Here is a 10,923-nt window from a genome sequence, read left to right on the forward strand (position 1 = left end):
ATAAAGCCAATTAGATCTTCACATTTACTCAGTGAAATTTTGTTTTTTAATGACCTGTTGTGCAGACTTGTATGGGATCTGGTCTCCCCTTTTATAGACGGCCTCTGGGTTTGAGAAGCATCTGCCTTCTGCTAACTGGCTCTTGTTTTGGTTATACAGTCATCCGTTGGTACCTGCAAGGGATTGGTTCCAGGACCCATGTGGATAACAAAATCCATGGATACCCAAGGCCCTCCAGTCGGCCTTTCATATCTGTACGTTTTGCACCCATGGAAAGGGAGGGTTGACTGTGTGAGTGAGTCACAGATCCTTGTTATTCGTGGTTTTCTTACTTTGTTACTTACTATAACAAAGCCCAAAATTAATTACTTATCTCTCCTCCTAAACTTACTTTAACATTAATCACTTTCATTTTGCTTCCATCTAATTTTGTTTGGTATTTTAAATCTGTTTTGTATTATTATGTTAACCCCACAAATTAGACATTATTTTTCTTTTATATAATTGATACTTGTTTAGATTTACTCATATATTTTTAAATTTCTTTGCTCACCCTTTCTTCCAGCATATCGGACCTTCCTTCTGGGATCACTTTCCTTTTTTTTTGGATATTTATTTATTTATTATTTATTTAACTTTCCTTCTTTGTAAAGTGCATTGTTTGGAAATATTTTTGTGAAGCTCTATTGGGAATGAATTATCACCGTTTTTATTTGTCTGACAACACCTTCACTGCCTTTTTTTCTTTTCATGAGCTTTTACATTGAATGATAACATAGAGACAGTGAAGTGCACAGTACTAAGTATAGAGCTCGATGAATTGTTTCCAGGGGAAGACACCCATCCAGCTCCCCAGAAGCCTCTCTCCCGTACTCTTCCTCTGTTACCCCCCCCCCCAAAGGTAACCACTTTTCTCACTTCTATCACCATCTGTTCTTAAATTTTATATAAATGGGATCATACATTAGGTAATGTTTTGTTTCTGGTCTCCTTCTTCAAACATTATGTCTGAGAATCACCCTTGTCATGTGTAGCAGTGATTCATTCTCTCTTTCTATTCTTTTATTCTTTGTCCACTGAACATTCAGCTGTTTCTCTTGAGTTGCTATTTTACTCAAGTTGGTCAATGCCCGTCTTCGTTTTTTTTTTTTTGGCCTTGTCGCACGGCTTTTGGGATCTTAGTTCCCCCGACCGGGGATCGAACCCGGGCCCACAGCAGTGAAAGCATGGAGTCCTAACCACTGGACCACCAGGGAAGTCCTGGTCAACGCCCATCTTAAAACATGGCTGCAGGCTCCACATGTGGTCTGACTAACCCAGAGAAGAGGGAGGTATTTTGTTTTCTTGGGAGGAGGAGTCAGGAGGCCGTGGAGTCGGGCAGCCTAGGCTCCAATTACAGCGATGCAACAGAGTGAGTTACTTAACTTTACTGAGCCTCAGCTCCCTGGTTTATAAAATCGAAACTACAAGGTATCTGTTTTATGAATCCCAATGTCCTCAGTGCCTGGCATCGTGTCCGACACATAGTAGGTGCTCAGTAAGTGCTAGTTGACTATATGAATGAATAAAGTAATAGTACCTACTTTGCAGGGGTTGTGAGGTTTAGAAAAGATACATGTCAAGTGCCCAACAGAGGAGCTAGGGCACTGGAGGTACTCAACCAAAGGCAGATATTCTTATCAAAAAATGATTGCCTAGGCCAAGGTGCTCGTGGCTTTCTACATTTTCCAGGATGAGAAAGAGTTTAAACCATCACTTTGGGTTCTGATGGATTACCAGGCTTAAACTGTCACACGGTACACATTTACTATGGAGTCCCACTCTACAGAGGGTGCATCTGGATTGCCAGGCACTGCACTATCCCAATATGGTAGCCACCGGTCACATATACCTACTTAAATTTAAATCAATTAAAATAAAAATTCAATTACTCAGTCACAATTGCCATACTTCAGATGCTCAGTAGCCACAGGTAGCCGGTGGCTGGCATTTCAGACAGTGCTCATCTAGAACATTCCATCATTGCATGAAGTTCTGTAACATCACTGCATGAAGTTCTGTTGGATAGAACTGGCCTAGAGTCCATGGTGGCAGAAAGCAATGTGATAGAGTGTGGGCAGAACCATAAATTAGGAGGCTGAAATACAAATGTGACATGACAAGCTTCTGAACTTCAGAAAATGGAGAGGAAGGACAGGTCCTTGGGACATGTTGGACGAAGAATGGACAGGACTTTGTGGCAGGGTGAGGAAGGCAGATAGCACACAGGCTCTGGAGCTTGGCAGGGTTGAAATCCTGGCTCTTAACATCTCCCAGCCCAGTTTCTCATCTGTAAAATGGGAGTAATAGTATCTACCTCACAAGGTGGTTGAAAGCATTAAATTAGGGTGAATGGATTAAGTAGAAAGGCTCAGCACAGGGAGAGTCATGAGTAGGGCACAATAGATGGTAGTTGTAGTGATATTAAGGTTCTAGTTTCGGGGCTGGGGGAAGAGATGCTGATTGACAGAAACATCTCTCACTGCACATTTCCTTTCAGGACTCTATCCCCTTCTCCCAGAAACTCTGGTGTCCTCTTTCCCCAGAGGCCCCAGTGTTATAGATCTCTGTATGGTCTCCCTGGCAAGGTCCCAATCATTGGACTCTTGTCCTGTCATTATCAAACTTCCCTGTCTTGGGTTACACTCCCACATCTGCAAGATGACTTAAGATAATGAAGTCAAGTTTTAGGTTGGAAAAGACCAAAATGGTCATGTGTCTCCCCCTCTCCCCTAAATCTGATGTTTGAAGCCATTCTACTGTAAGATTATCCACCATAATTCTAATAGTAACGTCCATACTGGAAGGTCTTCTGTTTGCTAGGACTGTGCCAGCCACTTTATATGAGTTGTCTGTCACATGGCCACATGTTGTCCCATTTTCCCAGAGGAGGACACTGGAGTTCAGTGAGATGCAGAGACTCTCTTGTTACCCCCTCAGAGAGTAAGACATTGAAGATGTCTTCAGTTTGGTCATTCCTCTGTTGGTTGTTTTGCTGTTTTCCTGGGGTTAGTCAGATGTCAGCATGCTTCACAGGAAGCATGGCAAGAGGGAGATCCTTTTCCAGGAGGTAGCAAGGCTGAGGATGGATGCCACAGGGCAGAGGGGGCAGCCGACCTCCTGGAGTCTGTAGGAAAGAGGAAAAGAGAGCAGGGAGTGGTCCTGCCTGGGGTGCCGTTGTGGGACTGTGGGTGTTCCCTCGTGTCTTGGACCTAAAGGAGGAAGCCAATCTTTCCAGCAGAGGCAGTGGAGGTGGTAGCTATAGGTCACATGATGGTTTTCCTCCACCCTAACTCCAACTGCCGTTATATTTCTCTTTACAGAATTCATATCTTTTATTCCCCTCACAACTGCGAGTAAGATATTATTTCCATTTTATGGATATTAAAAACAAAGCTCAGAGAAGTGAAGTGATTTTTGCACATCATAAATGGGGGGACCTGGGATTTGGACTCACGACTCTCATATGATGCTCTCCTCTCTTGTTTTTGAATGAAATTCTAACGATATTCTTTTTATAATAAGTGCTACTTTAATTTGATCTTTCCTAACTTCAAGGAATTTCCCTGTGCCTGTTAATATGTTTTTAAAAGATCTGTTGGAACGTTTGGGAGAATCAGCTGCATTGAAGAAATCTTGCCAGCAGGTGGCGACACAAAACCAATAACTCGGGATCCAAATCAGTGCTTTTCAGAGGACGGAATGGTACTCGCTGCTGTGTCCTTTGAAGGATGGGTGTCTGGCTTCATCTTGTGACTCCTGGGCTACTGGATTCTCCAACTCAGCTATCTCGGGGCTCACCTTGGTTTCCTAAGGCCCTCAGGACAAAGTCCCCACGCCTTAGCCCTGCTCAGACCCTTCTGGTCTGGTGAGTGAGTTCCTCCTCCTTTTGCCCTCCTCTGCTCCCTGCCTTCTGGCTTGATGCTCCTCACGCACCTTGCTTTCCACATTCCAGGCCTTTGTTTCTGCTGGTCACTCTGCCTGGAAGAGCGCTTCTGTCCTCCCCCATCTGGTTAATTCCTTCTCATCCTTGGGGACTCAGCACAAGGCTCGCCCACAGGAGACCCACTCTGCCTGCCCCTCCCCGACCCACCCAGGACGGGTGGGGCTCCTTCACCGTCATCTGCCTGTTACAGCACTGGTGGCCCCCGGTCCTACTCTTTCTGCTTGGCACCTTCCTCCTAGACAGTGCCCTTCAGGGTAGGCACTGTGTCCCATCCATCTCAGGTTATTCCTAGTGCCAGGCATGGAGGAGGTGCAGAAAAAAATCGTTGCTGAATGAATGAACAAATGGATGTTTATGGAGAGGGCCAGTGACCTGTCCGGGGACATTCCGTCCGCGGGCTTTTGTGGAGCCCCAAAGGGCCGAGTCTCTTGTAGTCACGGACAGCCATCACCGGGAGGGCGGCTCTCCCTTGGCCTGCACGGTGGGGTATTTGTGTTTTCCGTGTGGGGCATTTCTTGCTTCATCTCAACAGCCTCTTTGACTCTCCTTAAGTACCTCCAAGGAAGGCTGCATCTTCTCAAGACGCAAAGAAGAGTAATTTAAATAAGTGGAAGGAAAATGCATTTAATTGTATTATTATACTAATTTATGGCTCCTGCCTCCCTCGAAAAAGTGCTTTTTCACAGTGTGGAAGCCCATTAGGGCCGGGAGTTGAAACATTGTTTCAGATGGCTGCTGAGAGACGATGGGCTTTGTTTTCATAGCTCTCGAAGCAGGTGGGTAAACAGGCCTGTTTCATTCCCTCTACAAGGCCAGATCGCGACTCAGGACTCAGGGACCCCTGCTGCAGTGTCTGCACTCCCAGCACCGTGCCTGGCACACAGTAGGTGCCCAGGAAGAATCTGCTTAGTGGGTTCACGAATGAACGATAGGGGTGGGACTGGACGCAAGAGTCAGGGCGACTCAGCGTGGTTGGGTCTCTTTCTGGTGAAGTCCCGCGAGATCTGGTTGTAGGGAGCGGAGGCAACATCGCACGTCTGTGGGACTCCTGCTTGCCGCTCTCGCGGAGCGCCACTGCGCACGCTTCCTGGGGTGAGCCTAGTTTCCAGATCAGCAAGTTGAGGGGCAGATGGGTTAAGTACCTTGCCCAGATCACAGTGTCAGAGAGGGGCAGAGTCAGGATGAGCAGCCGGCCTGTGTGATGCCAGCGTTCAGGCTCTTCCCTCCCGCAAGTCAGGCTCTTTTAAAGGATAGCTACCTCACGTGGAGCGCCTGCAATGTGCAGGCGCTAAATGAGGCATCTCTCTGTATTATCCTAGCATCTGGTACATAGACGGCGTCAGGTAATGGCTGCAATCACTGTTAATAAGGATCCTCACAAAATCCTTCTGAAGGAGGCATTGTGATTTCCACGGTGTAATAAAATGCAGATCCTGGGTCGGTAGTTTTGGGGCGCCCCCTGAGATTCTGCATGTCTAACAAGCTGGATCGTGCGAGTCCGCATTGCACCCTGAGTGGAGGGATGTAGAGAACAGAGCTGAGGTAAGGACACCCCGCTGTCTAGAGCTCAGCTGCCTCCTCTCACATTCTCCAGCCTCTAGGTCCCCAAGTCAGGTTCCCCAACCCTGTGGGCAGCCCTCTGGGACTGTGCTCTCACGGTGGTCAGGACACTCTGCATGGGGGCCAGCTGGGGCCAGCTCAGGGTGCCCAGGTCAGGCCTACCCTCCCTGGAGTGGACTCCAGGGCCCTCTCAGTGTGAGCACCACTGCTCCAGGCCAGGTCCGTCCATCTGCCCAACCTCCTTCTCTGTTTTTGTCTGGTACTTGTCTTCCATTATGTCACCAATTTTTTGTTTTTTGGTAACCGCTTTATTGAGATATAATTTACCCATTTAAAGAGTACAAGTCAATGGTTTTTATTTTATTTTTTAAAATATTTATTTGGTTGCACCGGCTCTTAGTTGCGGCTCACAGGCTCCTTAGTTGCGGCTCGCCAGCTCCTTAGTTGTGACATGTGAACTCTTAGCTGTGGAATGCATGTGGGATCTAGTTTCCTGACCAGGGATCGAACCCAGGCCTCCTGCATTGGGAGCATGGAGTCTTATCCACTGTGCCACCAGGGAAGTAGTATATTCACAGAGTTGTGCAACCATTACCACAACTGATTTTAGAACATTTTCATCACCCCGTAAAGAAACCATACACCTTGTAGTCATTACCTTCCAACCCTCCCAGCCCTAAGGAACTACTATTCTGCTTCCTATCTCTGTGGATTTACCTATTCTGGACATTTCATAGAAGTGGAATCGTATGTGGTTTTTTTGTGACTGGCTTCTTTCACTTAGCATGATGTTTTCAAGATTCACCCACGTTGCAGCATCCGTATTTCACTCCTTTTTATGGCTGAATAATATTCCATTGTATGGATGTATCCCAAATATCAGTTGAATAATTCAGTTGGGGTTTTTCCACTTTTTAGTTGTTATGAATAATGCTGCTATAAACATTTGCATTCAGGTTTTTACGTGGACATGTTTTCATTCTCTTGGGTATCATATACCTAGGAGTGGAATTTCCAGGTCAAGTGGTAACGCTATGTTTAATTTTTTGACAAACTGCCACACTGATTTCCAAAATGGCTCCACCATTTTACATTCCCTCCGGAAAGGAACAGAGGTTCTGATTTTTCTAAATTCTTGCCACCACTTGCTATGATCTGACTTTTGGATTCTAATCATCCTAGTGGTGTGAAGTGGATGTCACAGCATCTCAACTATTGCGGTGTCAAAATAACTTTTTCTAGTACCTGCCCTTCAGCTGTGCTATGTTGACACTCCCCTTCTTTCCAGATGTCAGTAGCTGTCACCTCATCAACCTCTGCACCAGAGATACAGCTCTTCAGCTACCTCTAGTTATTAGAAGAGTCTCATTCCAGTATTAAAGACTCAATCCTATTCGCTCAAAAAATGCAACCTGATGTCTGATTCAAAACTCTCCCTCTCAGAGCTGTGTCTCTAAATGTTAGTTTGAGGGTGTGACATGGCTGTGTCTTCAGTCATCATACTCTCCTCTTCCTTTCTGTTCTATGTTCTGGCTTCTCTTGTGGGAAAATAAGAGGGTACCTGTCTCCTCATCTGGCATGGAGACTGCAGGTCTCTGGTGGTCAGTGCTGCTACTCCAGTCAATGCATCTGGTTCTTTCTTTTTTTTCTTTAACATCTTTATTGGAGTATAATTGCTTTACAGTGGTGTGTTAGTTTCTGCTGTATAACAAAGTGAATCAGCTATATGTACATATATCCCCATATCTCCTCCCTCTTGCGCCTCCCTCCCACCCTCCCTATCCCACCCCTTTAGGTGGACACAAAGCACCGAGCTGATCTCCCTGTGCTATGCGGCTACTTCCCACTAACTATCTTTTTTACATTTGGAAGTGTGTATATGTCCATGCCGCTCTCTCACTTCGTCCCAGCTTACCCTTCACCCTCCCCATGTCCTCAAGTCCATTCTCTACGTCTGCATCTTTATTTCTGTCCTGCCCCTAGGTTCTTCAGAACTATATATATTTTTTAGATTCCATATAGATGTGTTAGCATATGGTATTTGTTTTACTCTTTCTGACTTATTTCACTCTGTATGACAGACTCTAGGTCCGTCCACATCACTACAAATAACTCAATTTTGTTTCTTTTTATAGCTCAGTAATATTCCATTGTACATATGTACCACGTCTTCTTTATCTATTCATCTGTCTATAGTAACTTAGGTTGCTTCCATGTCCTGGCTATTGTAAATAGAGCTGCGATGAACAATGTGGTACATGACTCTTTTTGAATTGTGGTTTTCTCAGGGTATATTCCCAGTAGTGGAATGACTGGGTCATATGGTAGTTCTATTTTTAGTTTTTTAAGGCACCTCCATACTGTTCTCCACAGTGGTTGCACCAATTTACATTCCCACCAACAGTGCAAGAGGGTTCCCTTTTCTCCCCACCCTCTCCAGCATTTATTGTTTGTAGATTTTTTGATGATGGCCATTCTGACTGGTGTGAGGTGATACCTCATTGTAGTTTTGATTTGCATTTCTCTAATGATTAGTGATGTTGAGCATCCTTTCATGTGTTTGCTGGCAATCTGTATATCTTTTTTGGAGAACTGTCTATTTAGGTCTTCTGCCCATTTTTGGATTGGGTTTTTTTTTTTTTTTTTGATATTAAGCTGCATCTGCTGCCTGTATATTTTGGAAATTAATCCTTTGTCAGTTACTTCATTTGCAAATATTTTCTCCCATTCTGAGGGTTGTCTTTTCGTCTTGTTTATGGTTTCCTTTGCTGTGCAAAAGCTTTTAAGTTTCATTAGGTCCCATTTTGTTTATTTTTGTTTTTATTTCCATTTCTCTAGGAGGTAGGTCAAAAAGGATCTTGCTGTGATTTATGTCATAGAGTGTTCTACCTATATTTTCCTCTAAGAGTTTTAAAGTGTCTGGCCTTATATTTAGGTCTTTAATCCATTTTGAGCTAATTTTTTATATGACAGTAGGGAGTGTTCTAATTTCATTCTTTTACATGTAGCTGTCGAGTTTTCCCAGCACCACTTATTGAAGAGGCTGTCTTTTCTCCATTGTATATTCTTGCCTCCTTTATCAAAGATAAGGTGACCATATTGCGTGGGCTTATCTCTGGGCTTTCTGTGCTCTTCCATTGATCTGTATTTCTGTTTTTGTGCCAGTACCATACTGTCTTGATTACTGTAGCTTTGTAGTATAGTCTGAAGTCAGGGAACCTGATTCCTCCAGCTCCGTATTTCTTTCTCAAGATTGCTTTGGCTCTTTGGGGTCTTTTGTGTTTCCATACAAGTTGTGAAATTTTTTGTTCTAGTTCTGTGAAACATGCTGTTGGTAGTTTGATAGGGATTGCATTGAATCTGTAGATTGCTTTGGGTAGTATAGTCATTTTCACAGTGTTGATTCTTCCAATCTAAGAACATGGTATATCTTTCCAACTGTTTGTATCATCTTTCATTTCTTTCATCAATGTCTTATAGTTTTCTGCATACAGGGCTTTTGTCTCCTTAGGTAGGTTTGTTCCTATGTATTTTATTCTTTTTGTTGCAGTGGTAAATGGGAGTGTTTCCTTAATTTCTCTTTCAGATTTTTCATCATTAGTGTGTAGGAATGCATGAGATTTCTGTGCATTAATTTTGTATCCTACTACTTTACCGTATTCATTGATTAGCTCGAATAGTTTTCTGGTAGCATCTTTAGGATTCTGTATGTATACTATCATGTCATCTGCAAACAGTGACAGCTTTACTTCTTCTTTTCCGATTTGGCTTCCTTTTATTTCTTTTTCTTTTCTGATTGCTGTGGCTAAAACTTCCAAAAGTATGTTGAATAATAGTGGTGAGAGTGGGCAACCTTGTCTTTTTCCTGATGGTAGTGGAAATGGTTTCAGTTTTTCACCATTGAGAATGATGTTGGCTGTGGGTTTGTCTTATATGGCCTTTATTATCTTGAGGTAAGTTCCCTCTATACTGACTTTCTGGAGGGTTTTTATCATAAATGGATGTTTAACCTTTTTGAAAGCTTTCTCTGCATCTGTTGAGATGATCATATGGTTTTTCTCCTTTAATTTGTTAATATGGTGTATCACATTGATTGATTTGCATATATTGAAGAATCCTTGCATTCCTGGGATAAACCCCACTTGATCATGGTGTATGATCCTTTTAATATGCTGTTGGATTCTGTTTCCTAGTATTTTGTTGAGGATTTTTGCATCTGTGTTCATCAGTGATATTGGCCTGTAGTTTTCTTTCTTTGTGACATCTTTGTTTGGTTTTGGTATCGGGTGATGGTGGCCTCATAGAATGAGTTTGGGAGTGTTCCTCCCTCTGCTACCTTTTGGAAGAGTTTGAGAAGGATAGGTGTTAGCTCTTCTTTTAATGTTTGTTAGAATTCGCCTGTGAAGCCATCTGATCCTGGGCTTTTGTTTGTTGGAAGATTTTAAATCACAGTTTCAATTTCAGTGCTTGTGATTTGTCTGTTTATATTTTCTGTTTCTTCCTGGTTCAGTCTCAGAAGGTTGTGCTTTTCTAAGAATTTGTCCATTTCTTCCAGGTTGTCCATTTTATTGGCATATAGCTGCTTGTAGTAATCTCTCATGATCCTTTGTACTTCTACAGTGTCAGTTGTTACTTCTCCTTTTTCATTTCTGATCCTATTGATTTGAGTCTTCTCCCTTTTTTTTTTTTTGATGAGTGTGGCTAATGGTTTATCAATTTTATTTATCTTCTCAAAGAACCAGCTTTTAGTTTTATTGATCTTTGCTATCGTTTCCTTCATTTCTTTTTCATTTATTTCTGCTCTGATCTTTATGATTTCTTTCCTTCTGCTCACTTTGGGGGTTTTGTTCTTCTTTCTCTCATTGCTTTAGATATAAGTTTAGGTTGTTTACTTGAGATGTTTCTTGTTTCTTGAGGTAGGATTTTATTGCTATAAACTTCCCTCTTAGAACTACTTTTGCTGCATCCCATAGGTTTTGGGTTTTCGTGTTTTCATTGTCATTTTTTTCTAGGTATTTTTTGATTTCCTCTTTGATTTCTTCAGTAATCTCTTGGTTATTAAGTAGTGTATTGTTTAGCCTCCATTTGTTTGTATTTTTTACAGATTTTTTCCTGTAATTGATATTTAGTCTCATAGTCTTGTGGTCAGAAAAGATACTTGATACGATTTCAGTTTTCTTAAATTTTCTGATGCTTGACTTGTGACCCAAGATATGATCTATCCTGGAGAATGTTCCATGAGCACTTGAGAAGAAAGTGTATTCTGTTGTTTTTGGATGGAATGTACTATAAATATCAGTTAAGTCCATCTTGTTTATTGTATCATTTAAAGCTTGTGTTTCCTTATTTATTTTCATTTTGGATGATCCATCCACTGG

The sequence above is a fragment of the Leucopleurus acutus genome (genome assembly GCF_964270905.1).
Source record: "Leucopleurus acutus genome assembly, chromosome: 5".
NCBI classification, from domain to species: domain Eukaryota; kingdom Metazoa; phylum Chordata; class Mammalia; order Artiodactyla; family Delphinidae; genus Leucopleurus; species Leucopleurus acutus.